The 26,195-nt window shown below is 37.8% G+C and overlaps 1 protein-coding gene across 3 annotated transcripts in view; it reads left to right on the top strand.

Moving 5' to 3' along the window:
* The first annotated feature begins 253 nt into the window (after positions 1-253).
* TTLL7 (tubulin tyrosine ligase like 7) overlaps positions 254-26,195 on the top strand; it is a 145,332-nt gene continuing 119,390 nt past the window's right edge. For 2 of the 3 annotated variants that reach the window (XM_055341163.1, XM_055341165.1), the window contains exon 1: positions 254-406. The gene's annotated coding sequence lies outside the window, so the exon portion shown is untranslated. Of the gene's footprint in view, positions 407-5,949; positions 5,996-26,195 lie in introns of those variants that run through there. The other variant, XM_055341164.1, reaches the window with a different exon arrangement.

Below are 26,195 nucleotides of genomic sequence, written 5' to 3'. Positions count from 1 at the left end.
CAGGCCCCCGCGCTGGGGCCGCAGCCCGCGGCGCCGGGCGCCCCCGAGCCCTCGCGGCGCCCCGGGAGGCGGAGGAGGCGCCCCCCGCGCCCCGGCCTTGGTTCCTCCCGCCCGCCCCGCCCGCCCCGCCCGCCCCGCTCCGCGCCTCGCGCTCCCCCGGCCGCGGCCCGCGGATGGTCTGGCCGATCGGTAGCCGCCGCCCCCTTCGGCAGCCGCAGCTGCTCCAGCTGCTCCGGGGGCAGCGCCCGAGCCCCGAGCCCGAGCCCCGAGCCCCGAGCCGACGCTGCTTAGGGCGGCAGGCGGGCGGACGGGAGCCCCGGGCCGGGGGCGACGGGGAAGCGGGGCAGCCGCAGAGGGGCCGCCTGCAGCGGGGAGCCGCCCACCGCGCTGGGCTTTCCTCGCCCCGGTGAGTACCTGCTGCCCGGTCCTCCGCGACCCCCTGCCACGACCCCCCACCGCGGGGTGTCGGGCCCCCGCACCCCACCCCTCCCCCTCCCCCTCCCCCACCCCCCCACCCCCACCCCGGGACGGTCGCCGCCCTGGGGACCGGGCTCCCGCGGGAGCAGCCGAGCCGACAGCTGCCACTGCTGGAGCTCGTGATTCAGCACCATCCGTGCCCCAGGGAGATTCGGGCACTTGGGGGAGGGGGTGGGGGGCGAGGTCAGTTTGCGGTGCTCTCCCCGCAGTTTCTAGGCTTCAGAGGTACCACCCGGGCGGGCGGGGTCGGGTCGGCTGAGCCCCGAGGCTCCCTGCTGGCTCGTCCCGTGATTCCGTCCCTTTCCCGGAGCGTGGTACAAACCAACGTGAGTGTGCGGTGCGACCTTTATAAAGTGTGTCACGTTAGTGTCTTTTTCGTACGTGTCAGAGAAGTAGGGGCCCTGGTCTACCCCTGTCAGTTTCTTTACTTCTTGCTCCATTGGAAGCATCGTCCACTCAGTTTTTCGTGGGATAGCATCCCCCCCCTCCCCCCCGAGGGTGAAATAGATGCTGTGTCCAAGTTGTCTTGTGTTCAGAGTAGGTTTGCTTGGTCTTGGCATAGGAGGGAGAGATTTAAGGGGAGTGGGAAATAATAATTTCAGAGTCCACACACTTGCTTTTAGGTATATTGTTTCATTAAGTCATCACAACAGCCCAGAACCGAAGGTGGAGAGTGAGGAAGCCTGGAAGTTAAATTACATGCTCAAGGTCACATAACAGGAATTTGATTCCAAGTCAGGCTGACTCCAAAGCCCGCGGATCTTCCCCTGTTTTAAGGAGTTGTGTGTCCAAGTGTAAGCGTACATAGGATGGTCCATCCATTCGGTATTAAACATAAACTTAATTTTCTTAAGTGTGATCTCAAACAATAGCAACAACCTGTGAACTTATGGTATGTGGAATTATTGTTCTTTTAGTAAGAAAGAGCTTTGAATTAGGTGGGGAGAAAAACCTATTTTCTTAGAAAGCACATGCCAAAAAATAATATCTGGACAACATTGCAAAGGAGAGCTAGGTCATAGCAGGAGATGTTTAACACATTTTTGGCAGTGATATTTGGTGGGTGCTCAAATGTTGGAAAAATCAATTAGAAAAGTAAAAAAGAATAAAAATAAAAAAAGACCAGAACACCTGGAAATCTTTTTCTTTTTTAAAACTTAGCAGAAACATTTGCAGGAACAGTTACCTAGTTCGTGGGTGTGTGACTGAACCGTTTTTGTGAGATGTGTCATCCCATGATAGGGTGATAGATAAACCCAGACTATTAATGTTATTTGATTCATTTTGACTGTGGTTTGACTAGGAAGTGATAACTCCATTTTACAGACCAAGGAACTGAAATACAGAGAAGGTTCAAGATCATATGGCTAGTAAGTGGTGGAATCTGGACAAGTATTGACTTACAAAAAATATATGTGCTGCAGCAAAACGAAGTTCTGTATAGTGGGAAACTGCATTGATTTATTTTTGCTCTGCCCTTCAGAGTCAACAATCATATTGACCCGTGTGCTCTTCCAGAAAAAATAATGGATGCTGGGTTTTTCTTTGTCTGTTGCTTGGCCATTTGATTTGCTTTCATTTATGATTTATGTATTCTCCCTTAAGATGTGAAACTCTTGTTGATGTCTCCAGAGGCAGGTTGCTATAGTACAAATGCTCATTATCTCTAAGTACTGGAATAGTATTTGATGGCAGATAGGAACATAATTATCTTCGTCCGTCATTTCTAAAGTATTGAACTATTTACATTGGAGAATTCTTGACGAGGATATTGATAGACTAAAGCCCATTGCCTGAATAAGGCCATAAAATGGAGGCACAGATATGTTGTTCACACAGGACCATAAGAGAGATAGGATCTTGTGATGACTCTTAAATTTGATTTCTAGGAGGTAATTTCTTTTTGTTCTTTGTAAGGCTGTAGACTATATCCTGAACCTTGGGGAGGCATGTTGCAGTCCAGGCTGTTTAATTACAAGGAGAATGGCAGAATTGGTATGAATAAATAAGCTATGAAAAAAAAAAAAAACCAAAAACGATCCCACTGCTATTTGAAAAAAAAAAGAAAGTGCATGTCCTAGTGATGAAGGGTCAGTGGGAACATTTTAAAACAGAGGCAACACATTTTATTTAGGTAACATCACCAAGTATGAATATAACACCAACCTGGTTTTAGCACTGCATCTTTTCTCACTCTTCTCTCTTTCTGTATATGCATTTGTTGAATGACTACGGTCTGCAGACCATTCAAATTCTTGACTTCAAGGAACTTAACATCTAGCTGGGGAGGTATTTACTTACACATGAGTAATCAACAAAATAATTAGAATTGGCCTAGTACTGGGAGAAAGTGGTGCTATAAATGCTGTATCAACACCTTAAGAAGGAGAAATTGTAGAGGCTAGTTTCGTAAGAGAACCAGGAAACTCTTCATGGATGGAAGTGAATTAAATCATTCTGCCAGATGGGAAGATTTTGATAGGAAAAGAAAAAGTCAGACGAGGAGGTTTAGCTAAGTGCTTCTATACTGTTTGAATATACAGTGACAAATTGTGAAGAACCTTGCATATCAGGCTTTGAAATCTGCTCCTCGTCTGGTGGTCATAGGGAGCTAGTAGTGTAGGTTACTAAGCAGGCCAAGTTTCTTTTTGGCTGGTCTTGCTCACATTCTCCATGTTCTTTGTTCCAGGTGCCCTTCCAGAAAATGCATAGTTCTTGGGTACTGATATTAAAAGGACTAATTGTCAAAAAAAAAAAAAAAAAAAAAAAAAAAAGACTAATTGTCAAGTGAACCCAGGAGGAGTTTTCTATGCAAGTAACATTTTTCCTCTTTCAAAGAAGCTTTTTTTTTTTTTAAGATTTTATTTACCCATTCTTGAGAAACACACACACACACACACACACACACACACACACACACACAGAGGGAGATAGAGAGAGAGAGGCACAGACACAAGCAGGCTCCATGCAGGGATCCCGACGTGGGACTCCATCCTGGGTCTCCAGGATTGGGCCTTGGGCAGAAGGCGGCGCTAAACTGCTGGGCCACCCGGGCTGCTGGAAGCTTGCTTTTTTTTAAAAAGCTTTCCCGCTTTCCCTTTCCGTTATAGAATTATGAACAAATTGGAAACTATAAGAATATAAAACGGAAACAGTGATCATACTTGTAACTAAAGACGTGCACTATTAATATTTTGGTGTGATTTTGGTATTTTTTTCCATCCTTTTTTCTGTTCATGATTTTATTCATGGTATGTATATTACTTTTAAAATATTTTTACTTTAAATTTTATAACATTGATTTTCACTTAATTAAAACTGGACAGTGAACTTTACAAATATTTAGATAATTTTCTATTAGGTAGGCTAACATTACAAATTAACTCTAAGATATTGACATACTATTGTTAGTGGTACTCACCCCTGTCTGTAGTTCCTCAGATTACACTTTTTTAGGCAACCTCTTTTGATTAGAGAAAAAAAAAAAACTATTTAAATCATGGCTACTGGGCAAAATAGATGAAGGGGAGTAAGAGGTACAGACATTTAGTTATAAAATAAATAAGTAATGTGGATGAAAAGTACAACTTAAAGAATATAGTCAATAATACTGTAATTACTTTGTAAAGTAACTACACTTGGTATAGTGGTGAGCGTTGCATAATATATAGCATTGTCGAATCACTGTTTTACACCCAAAACTAATGTAATATTGTCCATCAGTTGAAAAAATCATGAGTAGTAGGAGAAAGGTGAGTAGTTGGGGCCCGAGGAGAGAAGATGTAAATAGTTGGAGATCCTGTTTGGTGACAGCCAGCAAGAGAAGTCACTTGCAAGAGAAGTCACTTGCAAGAGAAGTGCCAGTCAGAGAGGGCACTATATGATGGACTACTTTCTGGTTTTAGCTTTGTATTTGTGGACCTTAACTTCCTCCCCTCAGGCATCTATTCCCACCCTTATCTCTTTCAAATTTCAACCTCTTCCATCTTCCTTCATCAGATTCCCAGGTCTCCACAGCTTCAATATCCTGGCAATGCAAGGCATATGAACTCACTCCTGCACTATAATTTCGAGAATCCACATAGATGAGGGTGGGAATTTCAGACCTTCTTCCGGTTCTCAGCAGAAGCCTGGTTACAAGGTACAACAGAGCGTAGTGGACATTGATGACTTCTGCCCCCTTGGATATTGCTTAGAGACAGCCTCTGAGAACAGGTGGCCATTGAGGGATACAACATTCCCAGCATTTCCTCTGGGCATTCATATGCTTCCTTCCCTTTGTTCCCAGTAACCCTCCGCCAAAGGAGATTCCCCTCAAGGAGGAGAGAGGCTATGCCTCCCTTACCACACCAGTTGTAGGGATGAGTGACACTATCTCCTTTGCTTTGGCCAGGTCTCTTATTACCTCAGTCTCTCACCCATGCTTCCTTGGGGTCCCACCCCCATCCTACTTGGAATATCAGAAGCCATTGAGGCAGGGAGGCCATTAATTGTCTCTGAGTTTCTGAGGACTAGTGCAAGGGGAGTCACTGGGATATGAACTTATCTTGAGGGCACAGGTAGAGAGCAGAGGCAGGTTCTTATAACGTGCCATTAGTCTTGGGAGACCTGAAAGGAAATGAAAATTGAAACATCAGCTTTACAAATCCAAAATAGGCCCCCCCTTTTAGGACCTGACAGATGATTTCTCGTGGAAGCTGGACATTGAGGTACACAGTATTTTGAGAAGAATTTGTCCTGAGCTTAGTTGAGACCTATTACTTAAAGCAGTTTATTAAGCTCTGAGAAAGTGGTTTATTTATTTACATTCCTCTTAGGTATTTTTTTTCTTTTTTTTAATTTTTATTTATTTATTTTTTTTTTATTTTGAACATTCCTCTTAGGTATTATCTGTCAGAGTTGAACTGGGCTTAGCCAACAGTTTTCCTAGGATTAGTTTAGAGTTTAAAAACTTAAATTGAAATAGGCTTGCCTGTTTATTCTCCATTACCCTATTTCTGTTAATTCCCATTTGAACATTTATTGGTTAACATACTCCTGCCCATAATACATTAGGAGTATGTTTGGCTTTTTGACAAAGCCAAAGTGTTGGGATTCTTTGGGCTCTGGGAAGGTGAGTGATAAATATACTCTTTTTTCATTCACTTTTTACTTGCAAGTAACTGATTGGCCTAGAGAGTTCCTTTGACTCCTTTGAAGGTTTAGAGTTAGGTAGTCAAGTGATCATTGGGTCTTCCCTGAGGCTGACTGGAAGTCTCTGAGGACTCCTTCCTTTTGAAATTGATAATATTCTTGGTTCGCTGGGTATGCTGAACCATCCACATTATTTGATATTTATGTATTTATTTATTTTAAAAGATTTTAAAAATTTATTCATGAGACACAGAGAGAGGCAGAGACACAGGCAGAGGGAGAATCAGGCTCCCTGTGGGGAGCCCGATATGGAACTGGATCCCAGGACCCCAGGATCATGACCTAAGCTGAAGGCAGACAGACGCTCAATCACTGAGCCATCCAGGTGTGTCCCCACATTATTTGATTTTTAAAAATTGTGCTGTGGCTCCTGAGCTTTCCTAACTTCTATGTGATTTTGTTCTTCTGCTTAGCCATGTGAAATGGAACATTATGTTTGACAAAGGATTATTTTGAACATTTTTATCTCTTTTACTCACTACTTTGCAAAGTCTGGCCTGCGTCACATCTAATTCAACAAGATGGCATTAGCTTATTTTTACATAAATTCTCCTTTCTCCATTAGCATATTTTCATGAAATTGACTTTTTAAAGTAAATTGAGCATTTGTAGATTTGGAAGATGGAACAGTAGTAATCCAGGAAACAGCTTCAAGATTATTTTGAGGCTTTTTGTTGGATTAGAATTTTAGAGCTGCTTAGATGTACCTCTCTTTTAAGGTAATACCATCTTTCTTTTGTAAGAGAAGTGACCCCACTTAAAACTTGCTTGTGTAAAATCTGCTTTAATTGACGTAGTCCTAATACTAGGTTTGACAGGTTTTGTGAAATGAATGGCCATATGTGTGGAGTATTGGTAGGAACAGTTAGCAACTGTGAATTTAATTCGAATCATTGCATTTGATAGGAAAATTTTCACTTGTGATTTTGTTAATATTTAACTATTTTTTCAAGGTACTTAATAAATAGAATCTGTAACCATGTGTGATATTCATAGTGATTGCTAAAAAATCAGGACAATAATTTTAGCACACGTCTCAGTTTATATTTAGAATCAGTCAGTCTGCAGTTACTCAACAAATATGTGCTCGCTACTTTATGGAGAGAAATGATAGAAATTGGACACTTTCTATAATCAGCTTAATTTACATGAAATCAGATGGGGGCATTTTGACTTAGCTTTAGGTTTGATCACATGCAAGATGATAATACTTAGTTGCTTAGCATGTCTCAATCTAGAATATTAGATACTGTTTCTTCATTTCAACAATATAAAAAATCAAGTGAGAGGAAAAATACAGGTGTAATTTGCAAGCACAATCATAGTAGGATTAAAAATTGATCTATAGCTAGCTGCTCCTGTAGATACCAATTTTGACAATAGATGCTAGTATTTACTATTATATGTAAATAAAAGGATGACATTTATTCATTTAATGGATAGTTTTAATGGTTTACTTCTTTAAGGGTATTTGAGGAAAGAATAACTTGTCAAACTCAGTGAATATTCACCTATTTATTTATTTATTTATTTATTTTCAGATTTTATTTTTTATTTTTTAAGTAGGCTCCACTCCCATTGTGGAGTCCAGTGTGGCGCTTGAACTCATGATGCTGAGATCAAGACCTGAGCTGAGATCAAGAGTCAGATGCTTAACTGACTGAGCCACTCAGGTGTTCCCATTGAATACTTTTTTATAATCTCTGACACCTACATTTAGTTCACATCAGTGTCTCCCTTGGCCAACACACACATTTCAGCCCATTATTATTGGAAAATCGAAACAAGTTTTTTTGTAACTTGCTACAGAAATTAAAGGAAAGTAGACATGTTCAATACTGAGGAAAGTTTGAAAGGGGTTATCAATGCTTCTTAAAATCAAGTGGACTGTATGTATGTGGAAAAGCATTTTCACTTGTCAAAAATCAGTGCCAAATGAGTATTTTAGGAAGAAAGAAAAGTTTACTGCTCCATATGTGAGGGGGCTGTCATTTCAGAATAGGAGGCATTTTCTTTTTTAAAAATTTATCTTGGGCATGGAATATGTGATAGCTATTTTCATCTTTAACTAAGGAATTAAAAGTTAAATGTGTTCCTCATTGGTTATAGTATAGCATATTTACTTCAATAACATACCTGTGAATTTTGTTTTTAGAATCCATAACGAACCAGAATAAATATAAATATGAAGTAAGGTTCCTAAAGTGTAGCTTCTACTGGGAATAAAATTAGCAAATATACTTAGCAATATCTATGAATATGTATATTTAGATCTCCAAATAAAATTACCTAATGGTCTGGAGCTTTCCTCTCTTTGATATAACTGTACATATTATGGTATTATGAAAAGGATTATCATGCTTTCTAGAAGAAAAAGGTAATAACATTTTCTTTCAGAGTAATATGAGAATATTGTGATTTATGTATTTGTTTGTGTGATTTCTGACATAGGCATTCCACAAATGCAGCTTTTTCTTCCACTTAATACTGTTACTATTTTTATATAATTTTTATTGTGTTAAAAAAACACATTACATAACATTTATCATGTTAACCTTTTTTTTTTTTTCAAGATTTTGTTTATTCATTCATGAGAGAGAGAAAGAGAGGCACAGGCAGAGGGAGAAGCAGGCTCCATGCAGGGAGCCCAACGTGGTACTTGATCCTGGGTCTCCAGGATCACGCCCTGGACAGGAGTGGCACTAAACCGCTGAGCCACCCGGGCTGCCCTTAACCATTTTTAAGTACAGTTGGTAGTGTTAAATATATTTATATTGTTGTGAAACAGATCTTCAGAACTTTCTCATATCACAAATCTGAAATTCTATACTCATTAAACGGCAATGAGTTCCTTTCTCCCTTCCCAAGCCCTTAGTAACCACCATTTTATTTTCTGTTTCTATGAATTTTACTACTTTAGATACTTCATATAAGTGAAATCATATAGTATTTGTCTTTGTTTGGTTGATTTATTTCATTTAATGTAATGCCCTAAAGGTTCATCCATTTTGTAGTATATATGAGGATCTCCCTCCCTTTTAAAGCTTAATAATGTTTCATTGTGTATGTAGATTACATTTTGTTTATCCACTCATCTGTCAATGGACATTTGGGGTTGCTTTCACCTCTCCGCTACTGAAAATAGTGCTGTTGTAAACATAGGTGTGCATATATCTCCCTGAGACCCTGCTTTCAATTCTTTTAGATATATACCCAGAAGTGAGATTGCTGGACCACTTGGTAGGTCTATTTTTAAAATTTGGGGAAACTTTCATACTGTTTTCCATAGTGGTTGCAGTATTTTACATTCTCAACAGTATGTAAGGGTTCTAATTTCTCCATACCCTCCCAAACACTGGTTATTGATTGATTGATTGATTGATTGATTGACTGTAGCCAGCCTAATGGGTGTGAGGTGATATCTCATTGTGGTTTTGATTTGCATTTCTCTGATGGTTTAGTGCTATTGAGCATCTTTTCATCTGCCTGTCATCTGTTTGTATATCATCTTTGGAGAAATGTCTACTTAAGTTCTTTGCCCATTTTTAAATCTGATTATTTGATTTTTTTGTTTTTGAGTTGTTTGAGTTCTTTATATATTCTGGGTATTAATCCCTTATCAGATATATGATTTTCTCCTATTCCACAAGTTGCCTTTGCACTTTTTAAAAAATAAATCTTCTTTTTAAAAGGTTTCATTTTATTTTATTCAAGAGAGACACACAGAGAGAGGCAGAGACATAAGCAGAGGGAGAAGCAGGCTTCCTGTGAGGAGCCTGATGTGGGACTCGATCCCAGGACCCTGGGATCATGACCAGAGCCAAAGGTAGAAGCTCAACCACTGAGCCACCTAGGTGATCCTGCCTTTGCACTCTTGATTGTGTCCTTTGATGTTTAAAATTTTTTGTTTAGTATAGTCCCATTTGCCTACTTTTGCTTTTATTGTCTATTTAGCATTGATTACTTTTGCATTTTAAAAAAGTATTGACATAATTGTTTCAAGTTGCTGCTTATTCTTTCCTACCTTATTCTTTAAAGTCCACGTAATTGGGCAGCCCCGGTGGCTCAGTGGTTTAGTGCCTGCCTTGGGCCCAGGGCGTGATCCTGGAGACCTGGGATCGAGTCCCATGTCGGGCTCCCTGCGTGGAGCCTGCTTCTCCCTCTGCCTGTGTCTTTGCCTCTCTCTCTCTGTGTCATGAATAAATAAATAAAATATAAAAAAATAAAGTCCATGTGATTATTTTTGAGACCATGTAATTATTATGACTAATGTAATTAACAAGTGAAACTGAATTTTGATAGAATGTTTATTTTGGAGGAGTCACTTTTTAAAATGTCCAGTGTAAAAATTAGTTGCTATAATTTAACCATATGTTAATAGGAATTGTGTTAAACCCATACATCCATTTAGGGAGAATTGACATCTTTACTGTGTTGGTTCTTCCAATCTGTAAACATGGAATGTCCCAGGATTTAGGTCTTTCTTAATTTCTTTTATTAGCAATTTATAATTTTCATTATACAAATATTACCTGTGTTTTGTTAGAATTATACTTAATTATTTCATTTTGTTTGGAGCAACTGTAAATGACATTCATTTTAAATTTGTTTCCATTTTGTTGTTGTCGTCAATATATAGAAATGCGATTGGTTTTTGTGTGTTGATCTTGTATTCTGAAACCCTACTGAAGTCACATTTTGGATCTAGGTTTGTAGATCCTTTGAGAGTTTTTCTTCTTTTTTTTTTTTTATCTGCAAACCAGGATACTTTTTTTCCAATATATTAAAATTAAAATGAATCTTTAATTTTTTTCTTGCCTTATTGCAAGTGCTAGAACTCCTGGTATTATGCTAAATAAGAGTGGTGAGAGTAGACATCCTTACCTTGTTCCCAGTCTTAAAAGAAAATTATTCAGTCTTTTACTATAAAGTATAATGTTAGCTCTAGGTTTTTTGTAGATTGTCTTTATTAGTTTGAGAAGATTCCCCTTTTGTTTCAAGTATACTGGGACTTTTTATCCTGAATGGATGTTGAGTTACAGCAAAAAAAAAAAAGAATTATACATTAATTGATGTGGACATAGGATTTTTCCTTAGCTTGTTTATATGGTGGATTACATTGATTAATTATTTTTTTTAAAGATTTTATTTATTTATTCATAGAGACACACACACACACACAGAGAGAGAGAGAGAGAGAGAGAGAGAGAGAGAGAGGCAGAGGCACAGGCAGGGGGAGAAGCAGGCTCCATGCAGGGAGCCTGATGTGGGACTTGATTCTGGGTCCCCAGGATCAAACCCTGGGCTGCAGGTGGTGCTAAGCTGCTGCGCCACCGGGGCTGCCCACATTGATTAATTATTGAATATTGAATGAACCTTGCACACATGGAATAAATCCTGTTTGGTCACATATATACACACATATTGTTGCATTCAATTTGCTAAAATTTTGTTAAAGATTTTTGCATTTAACTTTATGAGGGATATTGGTGTGTGGTTTCCTTTCTGTTGTGCTTTCTTTATTTGGTTCTGGTTATTAAAATACTACCAGCCTTATGTGGTGCTAAGAAATTACAGTTTGTTGAATTTGGGTGTTGTGTCAAATTCAAATATCTATAATTACCTGAGCAGGTTATTAAAATACTTCTTTTTCCAACTACATATCTCTGTGAGGCCAAATTTTTTCATATGCTTCCAACTAAAACAACTTCTCAGAATTAATGCATAAGCAGATATGAGAATCTGTGCTATATGAATCAAGATGTTAAAGATATTTTTTAAAAGTACAAAACACCACTTTTTGTTTTGAAAAAAGTTTTTTTAAAAATAAAACGTTTTTGTAAATGCATAATGGTTTTTAATGGTTTTAAACATGTTTACTTTCTAATAGGGTAAGTATTGAAGGGTATAACCCGCAAAAACTAAAAGTCAACAAAATTTAAAGAGGGTAAAGAATTCCAACATCAAAAAAAAAAAAAAATTTGAGAACCACTACTAAGACAACCAAGGCAGAGAAAAGTGAAACCAAAGGCATGGACATGTGCATCTCACACAGGCATTGGTTTTGTCAAGTTGTTCCATGTGCTTGTTTTCCTTTTTCTCCACTAATACTTTTATTTCACAAAAGATGCTTTTTCCTCCACACTTACTCACCAATATGTACTTCTCTTCCCTAGGATAAGTATGATAAAAAGACCAATAGAACTTTCTAGTGCAATTTTTATGAAATGAAATTCCTCAAAATTATCCCCATTCTAAATTTAATAAATCCATGTATCTATATATAACTGTATTTTAAGTTATGTTATAATAAATAGAATAACTATTAATTCAGTGATTGCTTATGTAAGAATGAAGTAATATAGACTATTTTGTAAAGAATTGACTCAAAGATAGCCTAGGACATATTTGAATTACTGTTCTTTGATTTTGATTATTGTAAATGGCTTTTCTTTTGTACCTTTCCCCAGCACTTTATTGAGTATAACTAATGTACAACTTGGTGAGTTTTTACAAGATTTTGATAAATAGCATTTGAAGATATATAGTTTGTAATAGGATAAACTTTAAGGTGAGATGAAAAAGAATCTGAGAATATGAGTAAAGAAAACAACAAAATGAAATGAGCTAGGGGAACCATTAGCTCACAAAATCCATGTTCTGAAATCCTGTATGTTTATTAGAGCTGGGCACACATTTAATTTGAGTTTTCTAACTTCCAGGCAAAGAGGAAAATGCAAAAAATTTAATGGTTGGAAAACTCATCCATGAGAAAAACAAACTAACTGCCTAAGAGGAACGCAGTTGTTTCTGTCTAAAATCCAGAATGAAATATCTGCTATAGTTTCTTTAAGAGTGGATTCAGCATAGTGTCATACAATTTCCTCAATGCCCTGACATTGAAAGTCAGCAGGATTCATTGGGCTGTTTTTTATAATGTCCTTCATCTAGGCTCTGTGTCTCTGGGGGAAATAACCTCTCAAGATCTGATTATTTTCTTTTCTAACATGAAAATAACATCCATCTCAAGAGCATTGTGATGTGAGTAAAGATCGTATGTGCTCAATAAATAACTATTCTTTTTCTTAAAGCAGTTCTGTTAGGGTGGCCGTGACCAGCAATGAGGTACGGCCCAGGTACGTAGCTCTCTGATAACCTGGCTTAATCCAGGAACGGACATTATAGTATCTCAAAGAATGAAAGTTCTGCATATCTTTTAGGAATTCCTTCATGCATATTATTTTGAGGGGCAATGCATCTGAGGCTTTGTTTCCTCAAATTGTTTGTTTCAGTCAAGTAAAGAATCTCATGGTTTGAGAATCTGCTGGGCTGATAGGAGTCTACCAAGTATATGTTACCTAAATAGAAGTCTGTTGCAGCTCTGCACTAAAGTAGACTAAAGGAATGACCCTAGACTAGTTTTAAAACTTCTCTTGAAGTCAGTTTTGCAGCACAGAAGAGTGGGTGATGCAATTCCCAAATTTATGATGTGGAATATGGCTCTAAATGCTTATTTGAGGTAGCACAGCCTTATATACAAATAAAAGAGGTGGAGCTACCTCTTTTACCTCTTTTGCAGAGAAGTGTAATTCTTTTTTCTTCAGGCCAAAATATTTTTTTCTAGAATGTTTTTTAAACCATCAATCAATCTCTGTAGAGGGAGCCTGAAAGCAAATTGTTGGGGTTTGGTAAATTCTCACTTTGTAAAAGTTGAATTAGGCCCTGGATTTTTTGAACAGAGCGGTAAAATTAGTTTGTAGTAATTTTGCAAGCATTCCAGAAGGTTAGTTTGCTTCCTTAAGTAGTCTTTTAAAGCTAATTATCAAAACAATGTAATTGGTGTTTGATTTTTAAAATCTTTTGAGTCTTTGTTTGAGTAGAATTTTCTTTCAGTTGTAATCCCTTGAGAATGCCTTAAGCAAGTCCTACAGTTCTTATCCATTTTCCACATCATTAAAAGCATTCTAGAGCTACCCACTAGCACTAACTCAGATTCACTGTGGTTGTCTGTAGGCTTCTGAGGCTAGAGCAAATTTTCCTTCCTTTAGATTAGATTTATGCCACCTATTTATTATTAATCTTGCTTTCATGGTTGGACTTGATAGTTTCTTACAGGAAAGCTAGATGAATGTTTGATTTTTGGCAAAGAGCATTTCTTCTCTATGATGTGTAAAATCTCCAGTATGCCATTTTAAAGAGTGATTAAGGGGGCAATCTTTCTCCTTTTTTTTTTTTTCTTTCCTTTGTTTCTTTCTTCCTAAATGACTGTAATTTATCTATATTTGAGTTTTGGATATGGTTCTGGCTTAGGGTCCCTTGGTTAGGTTGCATCCTTTAATTGGTGGGTTTTTGTCTGAGGAGCCAGCTAAATGGACTGGGAAGCTGAGAAAGAAGAGCTGGTTCATATAGTCCCCCTGGGCACATTTGTAACTCAGTCTCCCTCTCTGGTTGGTGTCTGCATCATTTTTTATCCTGGTGTCCTGCTTAAGCAGTTGCCTCAGACTCCATAGTAGACGAAAGCTTACTATTTTAACTCTGTGATGTTTAGTTATATATTTAGTAGGTGAGATAAATGTTATACAGAATCTAATGCACTGAAATGAAGAAAATAAGAAATTCACTGCTTTGTTATAGGGTACCTAGAGGGAGTTATATTTAATGTACAAACTTAAATATTTGGTGTGAAATAGTCACATAACTCTTGTTAATGGAATTAAATGAATAAGGAAAACACAGTTGTACACCTCAGTTTTCCAATCTTGAGACAACAGTATGGCTTTGGAAATTATTACATGTACCTTCCCCTACCTCTCTGCCTAGCCCCAAAGGACCACATTTGAGTTAAGATTCAGATGTAGCAAGCTCTGAGTTATGTTTACTTACAGTACTCCTGTCTGTGCTCCAAAAGGAAATACTTGGCTTATGACCAATTTTTACCTTCTTTGGGCATCATCAGATCTGTGGATGCTGCTGCCTGTTTCTCCCCGAGATGAATCAGCGATGCTGTCTGCCGGTTAGCTACATCCATGGCTGGCTTTTGACTCTTAATAGTTGGGCCCATAATATTAGGTGAAGCTGCATAATGTAGAAGATGGTAGAGCCATTTAATTTGGGTCAAAAATTTGAAACAAAGAAATGGTATGTGATTTTCTTTTTCACATGTTAAGATTGCATAAATTTATAACTAAAAATTCGAAGGTTAACTTTGCAGAAAAACTGGCAGAATTTTTCCCATGGATTCCTGAAATAGATTTTTATGGAGCATGCTCTCTGGCATTCTTCCAATTTTAATTTTCATTTCTATCTTATTACAAATTTAAATTACTTCTGTTAAGTAAATTTTAATTCTAGTTTATTTAAGTTTGTATGTTGTTTCCATGCTCCCTGGTACTTACTCGATTAAATGTCTTAGTTACTCAGATTACTGTGACAATATTTGACTTTAGGCTGGTCAGGAATATAAGATATTAAAATCACATGTATGTATATTTGTATACATATGCTTATATATTTGAATATATAATATATATATATTTTGGTTTTTTGTTTTTTTAAAACATTGAGAGGCTTATTTTCTTTTTAAGATTTTATTTATTTATTCATGAGAGGCACAGAAAGAGAGGCAGAGACACAGGCAGAGGGAGGAGAAGCAGGCCCCATGCAGGGAACCTGACATGGAACCTGATCCTAGGACTCCGGGATCAGACCCTGAGCCAAAAGCAGATGCTCAACCGCTGAGCCACCCAAGAGTCCCTATAATATATATTTTTAAAATACCTTTTTGAATAATTAAATAGTCCCAATATTTCAATACAGTCAAGAAATAGGAAAGACTTAAATTGCCTTTATTTAGATGATTACAGATGATTAAAAGACTTTGATGGTGTTAAGAAGTTAAGATTGAGAGAGAATAAATGCTTTTTTGTTTCCTTTGGATTTGCATTTTAGTAAAATTTTTTTTTTTTAGTAAAATTGTTTTTTTCCCTGTTATCATTCATAAAATGGAATGTACTTTTATTTGGTAAGTGTATTTTTTTAATGTATTTTGTTTGGTAAGTGTTCAATGAATCTATTTTAATTTAATTTCATAGCAAGTATAGAAATAGGAATTGGAGAAGGTGATTTAATGTTAAAAGAGATAAGAGAGTGGGGCACTTGGGTGGCTCAGCAGTTGAGTGGCTGCCTTCGGCTCAGGGTGTGATCCTGGGATCCGGAATCGAGTCCCACATCCAGGTCTCTGTGAGGAGCCTGCTGCTTCTGCCTGTGTCTCTGCCTCTCTCATGAATAAATAAATAAAACCTTTAAAAAAGTAGATAAGAGAGTAGACTGGTATAGACAATGTAAGCTAATCCAGTAGAGCTAACTTCAAAGTTTGTCTTCTTTCTTCTTTGATACAGGCTTTGGCAGACAAGAGTATCATCTAGACTAGATATGGATAAGCCCGATATTGAAGTAACTTTAGTGCTAATTTGTGATTATTCAGGAAGATAGAAGATGCAATTCATTCTTAATTTATATTTTGTATCATCAAAATTTCATGAGTAAAATAATAGTAAGCTGCTGTCCCTAATTGTTAAAAAAAATTAAGCTCCACCATGTTTCAGGCTCTGTTTTGTTCATATTTTTGAGAATGAGAGACACTGCCCTCTTTAAATAAAATACTTTAAAAATATGGTAGATGTTGTGTACAATGGTGATGCACTAAAGAACAGCTAATTCTGCCTAGGAGATAGAAGGAAGGGAGAGGACAACTAAGCTGTGGTTGAATGCTGGAGAGCGAAGGAAGACATTCTAAGATTAAAGAAAAACATGAGTGTACACAAATCAGAAGATGACTAACAGCTGCCTGCTTGGCTCAGTCGTAGAGTGTGTGGCTCTTGATCTTGGGATATGAGTTTGAGCCCCACATTGGGTGTGTTTATTTTAAAAATAAAATCTTAAAAAAATGAATAACATTTTCAGGATTATCTTTTTATCCTATGATTTTATTTCTACCTAGAATAACTTTCAAACATCAAATATGTTTGAAACTCATGGTGCAACTCATGGTAGGAGATAGGATTTACTACTTGCTATAACGTGCACGCATACACACACACAGGCACACGTGCAGGTGCACACACATAGGAATAAAAGTTTCAAGACTCAGTACTTATAGTTAATACTTTTTCTGTTACATGCAGTGCAGTCTGGCACTGTTATATTTTTATCAATTCTTTTATTTCATTTAAAAATGCTTTTTGAATGTCAGTAAATTGATTTCATGACCGTCTGTGGGTTAAGGTTTGTTTTTGGAAGCAAAACAAAAACAAAAACCTGTACCAGAGCTCAAAATTCATAAGGAGGCCTTTTAACCTACTGTGCAGATTTGCAAAGCAACTATTTGACTTTTTTCCCGGCAGAATTTGAAGGTTGCAAGAAACAGACTGATGGCTTTGGGATATTTACAGTTTAGAAGGCAACATGGTAGGTTTTGAGAGTTGAAAAGGTCTAAGTCTTTGTCAAGTTACTGTATCTCTGAATCTCAGTTTTCTGAGTGTTCTGTAAAATGGAATTAATAATATGATCTATGAGGACTAAATGAAATAATATATCTATTGAAACATTAGTTCTCAAACTTGGCTGTATATTTAAATCACAATTTAACAAATTTCTGTGCCTAGGCTACATCCCAAACCAATTAAATTGGAATGTTTGGGGCTGGGACCCATCCATCACTATTTATTTTTCTCTTTTGAAACTTAATGCTTCCTGAATAGCAACTCTCCATATACCTCTCCCTCTATGTCTTGGCAGCTACCATTCCACTTTGTGTTTCTACTTATTTGGCATTTTTAGATACCTCATAAAGATGGTACTATTCAATATTTGTCCTTCAGTGACTGGTTTATTTCACCTAACATGGTATCCTCAAAGTTCATTTGTATTGTCATATATGGCAAGATTTCTTTCTTTTTAAAGCTGAAAACATTCCATTTGTATGTATACCCACATTCTTTTTTTTTTTTAAGGATTTACATATTTATTCATGAGAGACACACACAGAGAGAGGCAGAGATGCAGGCAGAGGGAGAAGCAGGCTCCATTGCAGGGAGCCCAATGCAGGACTCGATCCTGGATCCCAGGATCACACCCTGAGCCAAAGGCAGATGCTCAACCGCTGAGGCATTCAGGCGTTTTTTTTTTTTTGTTTTTTTTTTTAGATTTTATTTATTTGATATAGAGAGAGTGAGGGAGAGAACCAGAGAGCCAAGCTGGAGGAGAGGGAGAGAAGCAGACTCTCCGCTGAGTAGGGAGCCCGATGGGGCTCGATCCCAGGACCCCAAGATCATGACCTGATCTGAAGGCAGGTGCTTAACTGACTGAGCTACCCAGACACCCTCACCTCACCACATTGTTTTTATCTGCTCATCCACTGATGGACCTTTAAGTTGTTTCTACATCCACTGAGGACCTTTAAGTTGTTTCTACATCTTGGCTTTTGTGAATCATGCTGCGGTGAATATGCACATATCTCATGTTGTAACCTTGATTTATTTTATTTTTTATTTTTATTTTTTTATTTTTTTTTATAAATTAATTTTTATTGGTGTTCAATTTACCAACATACAGAATAACACCCAGTGCTCATCCCGTCAAGTGTCCCCCTCCGTGCCCGTCACCCATTCACCCCCACCCCCCGCCCTCCTCCCCTTCCACCACCCCTAGTTCATTTCCCAGAGTTAGAAGTCTTTATGTTCTGTGTCCCTTTCTGATATCTCCCACACATTTCTTCTCCCTTCCCTTATATTCCCCTTCACTATTATTCATATTCCCCAAATGAGTGAGAACATACACTGTTTGTCCTTCTCCGACTGACTTACTTCACTCAGCATAATACCCTCCAGTTCCATCCACGTTGAAGCAAATGGTGGGTATTTGTTGTTTCTAATGGCTGAGTAATATTCCATTGTATACATAAACCACATCTTCTTTATCCATTCATCTTTCGATGGGCACCGAGGCTCCTTCCACAGTTTGGCTATTGTGGACATGGCTGCTAGAAACATCGGGGTGCAGGTGCCCCGGCGTTTCATTGCATCTGAATCTTCGGGGTAGACATAGACATGGCCAACATGCACATGAGAAAATGCTCTGCATCACTTGCCATCAGGGAAATACAAATCAAAACCACAATGAGATACCACCTCACACCAGTGAGAATGGGGAAAATTAATAAGGCAGGAAACAACAAATGTTGGAGAGGATGCGGAGAAAAGGGAACCCTCTTACACTGTTGGTGGGAATGTGAACTGGTGCAGCCACTCTGGAAAACTGTGTGGAGGTTCCTCAAAGAATTAAAAATAGACCTGCCCTACGACCCAGCAATTGCACTGTTAGGGATTTAATGTTTTTTTTTTTTTAATTCTAGTTAGTTAACACACAATGTAATTTTTTTAACACACAATGTAATATTATATGACTTTGATTTAAACTATTTTAGATAAATATTGAGAAGTAGGACTGCTGGATCATGGGGTAGTTCTCTTTTTAACTTTTTGAGGAAATATAAATAAATAAATAAAAATGAGCAAAGGACTTGATTAGACATTTCTCCAAGGCTAGAGTGCATGTACTCCTTCAAATCTGTATTTTTGTGCCCTCTGGGTAAATACCTAGTAGTGCAATTGCTGGATCATAGGGTGACTCTATGGTGACTGGTGACTAAATGCCCAGAAGTAGGACTGCTGGATCATAGGGTGGCTCTATTTTTTACTTTTTGAGAAACCTCCATACTGTTCTTCAGAGTGACTACACCGGTTTGCATTCCCACAAACAGTGCAAGAGGGTTCCCCCTTCTGTGCATCCTCCCTCACCAACACCTGTTATTTCTTGTGTTGTTGATTTTTCTTTTGCTCATTTTTATTTTATTTAAAAAATATTTTATTTATTTTAGAGAGAGATTGCAAGTGGGGGGGAGAAGGGGCAGAAGGAGAGGGAATGAGAAAATCTTAGGCAGATGCTGCCCTGAGCACAGAGCCCATACAGGACTTGCTACCCAGAGATCATGACCTGAACCAAAATCAAGAGTTGGACTGATAGGGATTACACTGAATCTGTAAATCATTTTGGGTAGTATGGACATTTTAACAGTATTTATGCTTCCATTCTATGAACACGGGATGTCTTTATTTGTGTCTTCTTTAATTTCTTTCATCAATATTTTGTAGTTTTCCAGCTGTCACATCCTCAGTTAAATTTATTCCTAAGTATTTTACGGGCACTGATATTATTTAAAGCTCCTCTGGTGCAGTCTGTGTTGAAATGCTTAATTATAAAGGCTGTAGTGCAATGTGTGGCACATGGTACATGTTTGTATCATGTTTGGTTCCCTTGGTTAATAATATCAACAATTATGAATAGCTAACTTTTTTGGTGATGCTTATTATGTTTTAGGCAATGTGCTAAATACTCTTCATATCATGTAGAAAACACTGTGCTTTTGGGACTCCTGAGTGGCTCAGCAGTTGAGTGTCTGCCTTCGGCTCAGGGCATGATCCCAGGGTCCTGGGATTGAGTCCTGCATCGGGCTCCCTGTGAGGAATCTGCTTCTCCCTCTGTCTGTGCCTCTGCCTCTCTCTTTAGTTTGCTTTTTGGTTTTCAATAACAGCTTCTCTAATGGTGATTGAGAAAGCATTCTTTTAAAAACTGTATAAAACCAAAAAAAGAAAAAGGAAGCATACTTCTTTTCATGGACGTATGTGTTCTTTACATTTAGCACATCTTCAAATAACAACAACAAACCATTTCCTCTGTCCAGTAAATAGATTTTTAAATTGCTACATCAACTTTGCTTAGATGATATGCATACTTATCTTACTCTTTCCTTTGTATGTTTTCTTTCTACCTATTAAGTATTAACTCATTCATAGGGTACATATAGTCTTCAGTGTAAATGAGTTAATGGATATAAAGTTCCTAGAATAGTGCCTGGTGCTTAGTAAGCATTTAGTACATATTATTCATTGGCAGTGCCGGTGACTTACAAAAATGCATAATGCACAAGTGTACTATGGGAGAGTCAGATATTTGCAAAGGAAATTAAAGAACTAAGTTTTGTAACTGAGAATAAAAGTTGCCATTCCTGCTTGTCAGTGCACCTAAAAATTAAATGCTTAATAAACCAATAGGCATCACATATTCAAAGTTGAAATTAAATATTTAAGGTTGACGTGGCTGGGAAATTACCTTTTTGAGGTTTTATAGATAATTTAGTTTAAAAAGCTTTACTATTAAGGAGATGAAGAAAGTTGAAGAATTGTAAGCCTGAAGAAGTGCTTAATCCTTTACATTTTTAGTCTTTGTAGACGCAAGATTAAATTCACTTAACGCCATAGAGCAGTTTGGAGGTGTAAAACATTAGTACAGAAGGAAGAACATTTTCTGAATGTAGATTTTGAATGAAGGATTGTTTCTAGGGCGTTCCAATATGATAGAACCCAAGCTAGGAATAATTGACTCGGATTGGATTCTAGAATTTGTGAGAAGTATCTAAACTGTTGAGTTGAGTTTTACGAAGACTGACATGTGTTGTCAATGTGATTATCTGCCCTGTCGTCTTATTCTGCTGTCATCATTCTCAAATTATCTCCTTTGACATTGTGGAACTATATAAGAATCTCTTGTGATTGAAAATTGAAGTATAGAATGTGTCACACAGGTTTTTAGGACAGCATTGTCAGGGGCCATGTGATTTACTTAGGATTAATGACTAAGCATATTGTGTAGAGGCTAATGAAATCATACTTCCCTGTGTGACCGAAAAAGCTGGCTTGATTTTGCTTGGAAGGAAAATTTAACTTTCAACCCTTCCCTCCACTGTCTTCCTTTCACTTTCCTTCCTTACTCTTTTTTCTTTCTTCTTCCTTTTTCTTATAGAAAATTAACTGCATCTTTTGAAAAACTTTTTTCACATAAATATGGTATGATACATATTTTTCTCCGTTCCCTTTTCCATGAGTTTAGGATATGTGAAAATGATCCTGATTAAAAATAAGCCATGGCATTGTTGGACATTAGCATACAACTATGTGTTGTTTAAGGTGCAATGCTATGTTTTCCCGTCACCTTTATTGATTTCTAAAATGAAGATAGTGCTCATAGAGAGTTTACTATGGATGTCTGTCATGATAGGAGAGATATGGTGAATCTTTTTATTTTTTTATTTTATTTTTTTAAAAGATTTTGTTTATTTATTCATGAGAGAAGAGAGAGAGAGGCAGAAACATAGGCAGAGAGAGAAGCAGGCTCCATGGAGGGAGCCGGATGTGGGACTCGATCTCGGTACTCCAGGATCATGCCCTGGGCCGAAGGCAGATGCTCAACCGCTGAGCCACCCAGGCATCCTGAGATTTGGTGAATCTGAATGTGGATGGCAGTATAGAAATAAATTTGGGGCCTGGGTGCAAGGAGGTAGAGGGGTCAAATTTTTAAAAAACTTGATGAAGTCGGTGTTGGATCTGTGTTCTAGCTGTAGCTGGTTCGTTGCTTGGCCTTAGGCAAGTTAAATAACTTTTTAAATATGAGCTTCTTCATTTGTCACAGGAAAAAATAAACAATCCTATTTAACTGGTCTTATAGTGTTGTGAAGGGCAAAGGGATTAAGAGAGTGAATGCCTAAGTAAAACTCTTCTTTGGACATAAATGGAAGGATATGAGTCTTACCACTTGTAGCAACATAATTTCATCTCTTCATATGCAAAATAAGGATGATAATAGTACTGGTCTCAAAGCAGTTTTTGTAAGTATTATATGAGCTAATCTACATAAAGCATTTAACATAGTGCCCAGCACGGAGCCAGTATTCACCCATTCTTTCACTTATTCAACAAATATTTACTGACGGTTTACCATGTCCCAGGTGCTCTTCTAGGTTCTTGGAATACACCTGTGAGCAGAATCAAAATTCCTGTTCTTTGCAATTTTATAGGCCAATGGGATAGAATTAATTAAAATAAATGTATAATTGCTACAATAAATGCTGCGAAGGAAAGGTACCTGATGCTATAGAATAACATCAGGGAAGATGGGCTCCTAACTAGGTGAAGGCCAGGGACAAATGAGGATGGATTCCAGTCAGAAAGAATAGCATTTACAGTCTATGCAGTGGGACTATGCAGGGCATGGTTATGAGAAGGAGTGACAGAGAAGGTGGCTGAGAATCAGGCTGGAAAGATAGGCAGGCTACCGGATACTTACGTCTGCTAGGGGTTCCATCGGGGAAGTAGAATCACTAAGAGTGATAAAGAATAAGACATTTATGATAGGGATAAGAAGAAGTTTATAGAGGGCTTATATCTTGTATCTGGTGGTGGGTCAGCAGGGTTAGCAATCAGGAGTAACAACCAGATCCCACTAGGATAAATTGGAACCCATAAGAACAAACTAGAGCCTATACCTAACTCTTGGGCCCTCCAGTCTCAACAAACTTCATATGTGCCTGGGCCAGGGAAGCTAGATGTGCTGGGATTCAGAAAGCTGAAGATCTGGCAAGGAGCTGGAGTAACTGCAGGCTCAGATGCCTCCTATGTCAACAAGAGGAGCAAACAGATCAATGTCAACATGTACAAGTAAACAGTGCATGATGCCTCATACTGACCTTCAGAGCACAATGCCTTTTGCTTTACGTGTGCCTTCAAAATTGCATGCAGATTTCTTTTTGGCTAACTAACCTGGAACTAATTTCTAGGAAATATTGTTAGCCTAGTTTAATTGACTAGTATGAAGGACTTTTTTGGAAAGGTCTTTTTTGGCCATGAATGGGCTTTTGGATTTTATCGGATGAGTATTGAAAAGCTATCAAAGGAGAGTTTAAGCCTGCTAGGGTGGTGTGGTGAAGGAAAATGGGAGAGTAACATGACATGGTATATGATTAGATTTGTATTTTTAAAAATTGAAGTGTAGTTTACACAGTTTTACATCACTTTCATGTATACAACATAGTGATTTGACAACTTTATATATTTATGCTATGCTCACAAGTGTAGCCACCATGTCACTATACATATAGAGTAAACTGCACAAGTCTTAAGGGTACGGTTTGATGGGTTTTAAGTATGTATAAATTTATGTAAACATCACCTAGGTCAAGATACAGAACATTTACAGCATCCCAGAATGTTCCCTCTTGACTCTTCTCAATCAGTGATCCCTGATCCTGCCCAGAGTTGGCCTTTATTCTAATGTTTTCGATTTAGTTTTTCCCATTCCTTTTTCCTCTTTTACTTCTATTATAGTTAGCATACAGTGTTATATTAGTTTCAGGTATACAATAGAGTGGTTCAACAATTCTATACATCACCAGTGCTATTAAATTACTATTGATTATATCCCTTATGCTATATCTTTCATCCCCATGATTTATTCATTCCATAACGAAGTCTGTATCTCCCACTCCACCTCTCCCCACCCCCTTTCCTCTGGCAACCACCAGTTTGTTCTCTGTATTTATGGGTCTGTTTCTACTTTGTTCATTTGTTTTTTTACATTCCACATATAAGTGAAATCATATGGTATTTGTCTTTTTCTGCCTGACTTATATCGCTTAGCATAATACTCTCTTGGTTCATCCATATTGTTGCAAATGGCAAGATCTCATTCTTTTTTTATGGCTGAGTAATGTTCCATTGTATGTGTATATTTTTCGGAATCTGTATTGTAGAATGTAGATTGCAGGGGACTAATGGCAGATATTAGTAGATCTTTTAGGAACCTAGTGCAGTGGTCTAAATGAGAGATGGATGGTAGCTAGGACTAAATGTGGAGGTTGAGGGGATAGTAACAAGTAGATGGGTTCCAGAGATATTCAGAGGATAAATAAAATAGGACTTAGGGATAGTATTACTAGGGATTGAGGAAGAGGAAGGTGCCAAGATTGTGAGTTTGTTTTGGATATTTTGAATTTGTGGTGGCATTGAGAATATCCAGGTGGAATTGTTCAGGAGGCTGTATGATATTAACATTAGTTATTACTGTAGTTGTAGATGCATCAGTAGTAGTTGTTAATATTATTATAATTGGCTTAGTTTCTGTGAGGCTGAAACCATTTCTGACTGTTTATGGGTACTCAGTGGTCTGCTCATTTCCTAGAATAGAGTAGGACTAATTAAAAAAAATATTTATTTTAGAGACACACACACAGAGTGAGAGAGACAAGGGGGAGAGAGAGTCTTAAGCAGATTGTGTGGAGCACAGAGCCTGAGGCAGGGCTTGGTCTCAAGACCCGGATCATGACCTGAGCCAAACCAAGAGCAGTGTTTAACCGACGCACCACTTGGGTGTCCCAGGACTAATTCCTTATACCCCTCCTTTGATTCTTCACTACATGTTGTCATAATCACACATTTTTTACTCTTTTCCCAGGGTAACCTCTCTACTTCCATTAATTCTATCTCTTCTTGACTCCTAGAGGATCTTCATTAAGGGATCAATAAATGAAGGTGGTCCGATGGTTTCTATTACAACTATTCAATCCTGCCCTTTTAGGGCAAAAGCAGCCTTAGACAATACATAAACAAATGAGAGTGTCTGTGTTCCACTAAGTCTTTATTTATAAAATAAGTAGTGGTGGATTTGGTGTGTGCCTAGCCTATTAGGCATTTCATTTCTCTTGTATTTTTAATTATTTTTAATACACTGTCTCTCAAACATATTTAGTTTTTTTTCCCTATCATATCCTTCTCCACCAAACAAACAAACAAACAAACAAAAAAAACCCCTAGAAAATCCAAATCTTTCCTTTAGACCTTCTTTCCATTAAACTGCATGGTATCTTTTTTTTTCCCCTGTTACTTTTTGAAGGCAATCTCTTCCTCCTATTTAGGAAACTGGGAGTAATCTTCTGTTGCTGCCTTCAAAATTATCACAACCTCTACTTTTCTAATAAAATGACTACTTCTTGGTTTTTTTCTTTTTGGATCTTCCCCTCTGTAGTACTCATATGGTTGCCTAAACTGTACCTTTTTGGAAATCTTGTTCTCCTTTGAATTTTGTGACTCTAGAGTCTCTTCATTCTCCTCCTATTTCTGATGGTTATATATTACTACCTTGTAAAAATTTGAAATGGCATACACAAATATATGTAACATATAGAGTAAACTGCACAAATCTTAAGGGTCCAGTTTGATGGATTTTAAGTATGTATAAATTTATGTAAACATCACCTAGGTCAAGATACAGAACATTTACAGCATCCCAGAATGTTCCCTCTTGACTCTTCTCAATCAATGATCCCTGATCCTGCCCAGAGTTGGCCTTTATTCTAATGTTTTAGATTTAGTTTTTCCCATTCCTTTTTCCTCTTTTACTTCTATTATAGTTAACATACAGTGTTATATTAGTTTCAGGTATACAATAGAGTGGTTAAGCAATTCTATACATCACCAGTGCTCAACATGACAAGTGCACTCCTTAAACCTCATCACCTATTTCACCCATTCCCCCCACCTCCCTCCCCTCTGGTAACCATTAGTTTGTTCTCTATAATT

The sequence above is a fragment of the Nyctereutes procyonoides genome, unplaced genomic scaffold, assembly GCF_905146905.1.
Source record: "Nyctereutes procyonoides isolate TBG_1078 unplaced genomic scaffold, NYPRO_anot_genome, whole genome shotgun sequence".
Taxonomy (NCBI): domain Eukaryota; kingdom Metazoa; phylum Chordata; class Mammalia; order Carnivora; family Canidae; genus Nyctereutes; species Nyctereutes procyonoides.
This window is presented reverse-complemented; position numbering and strand designations above follow the sequence as displayed.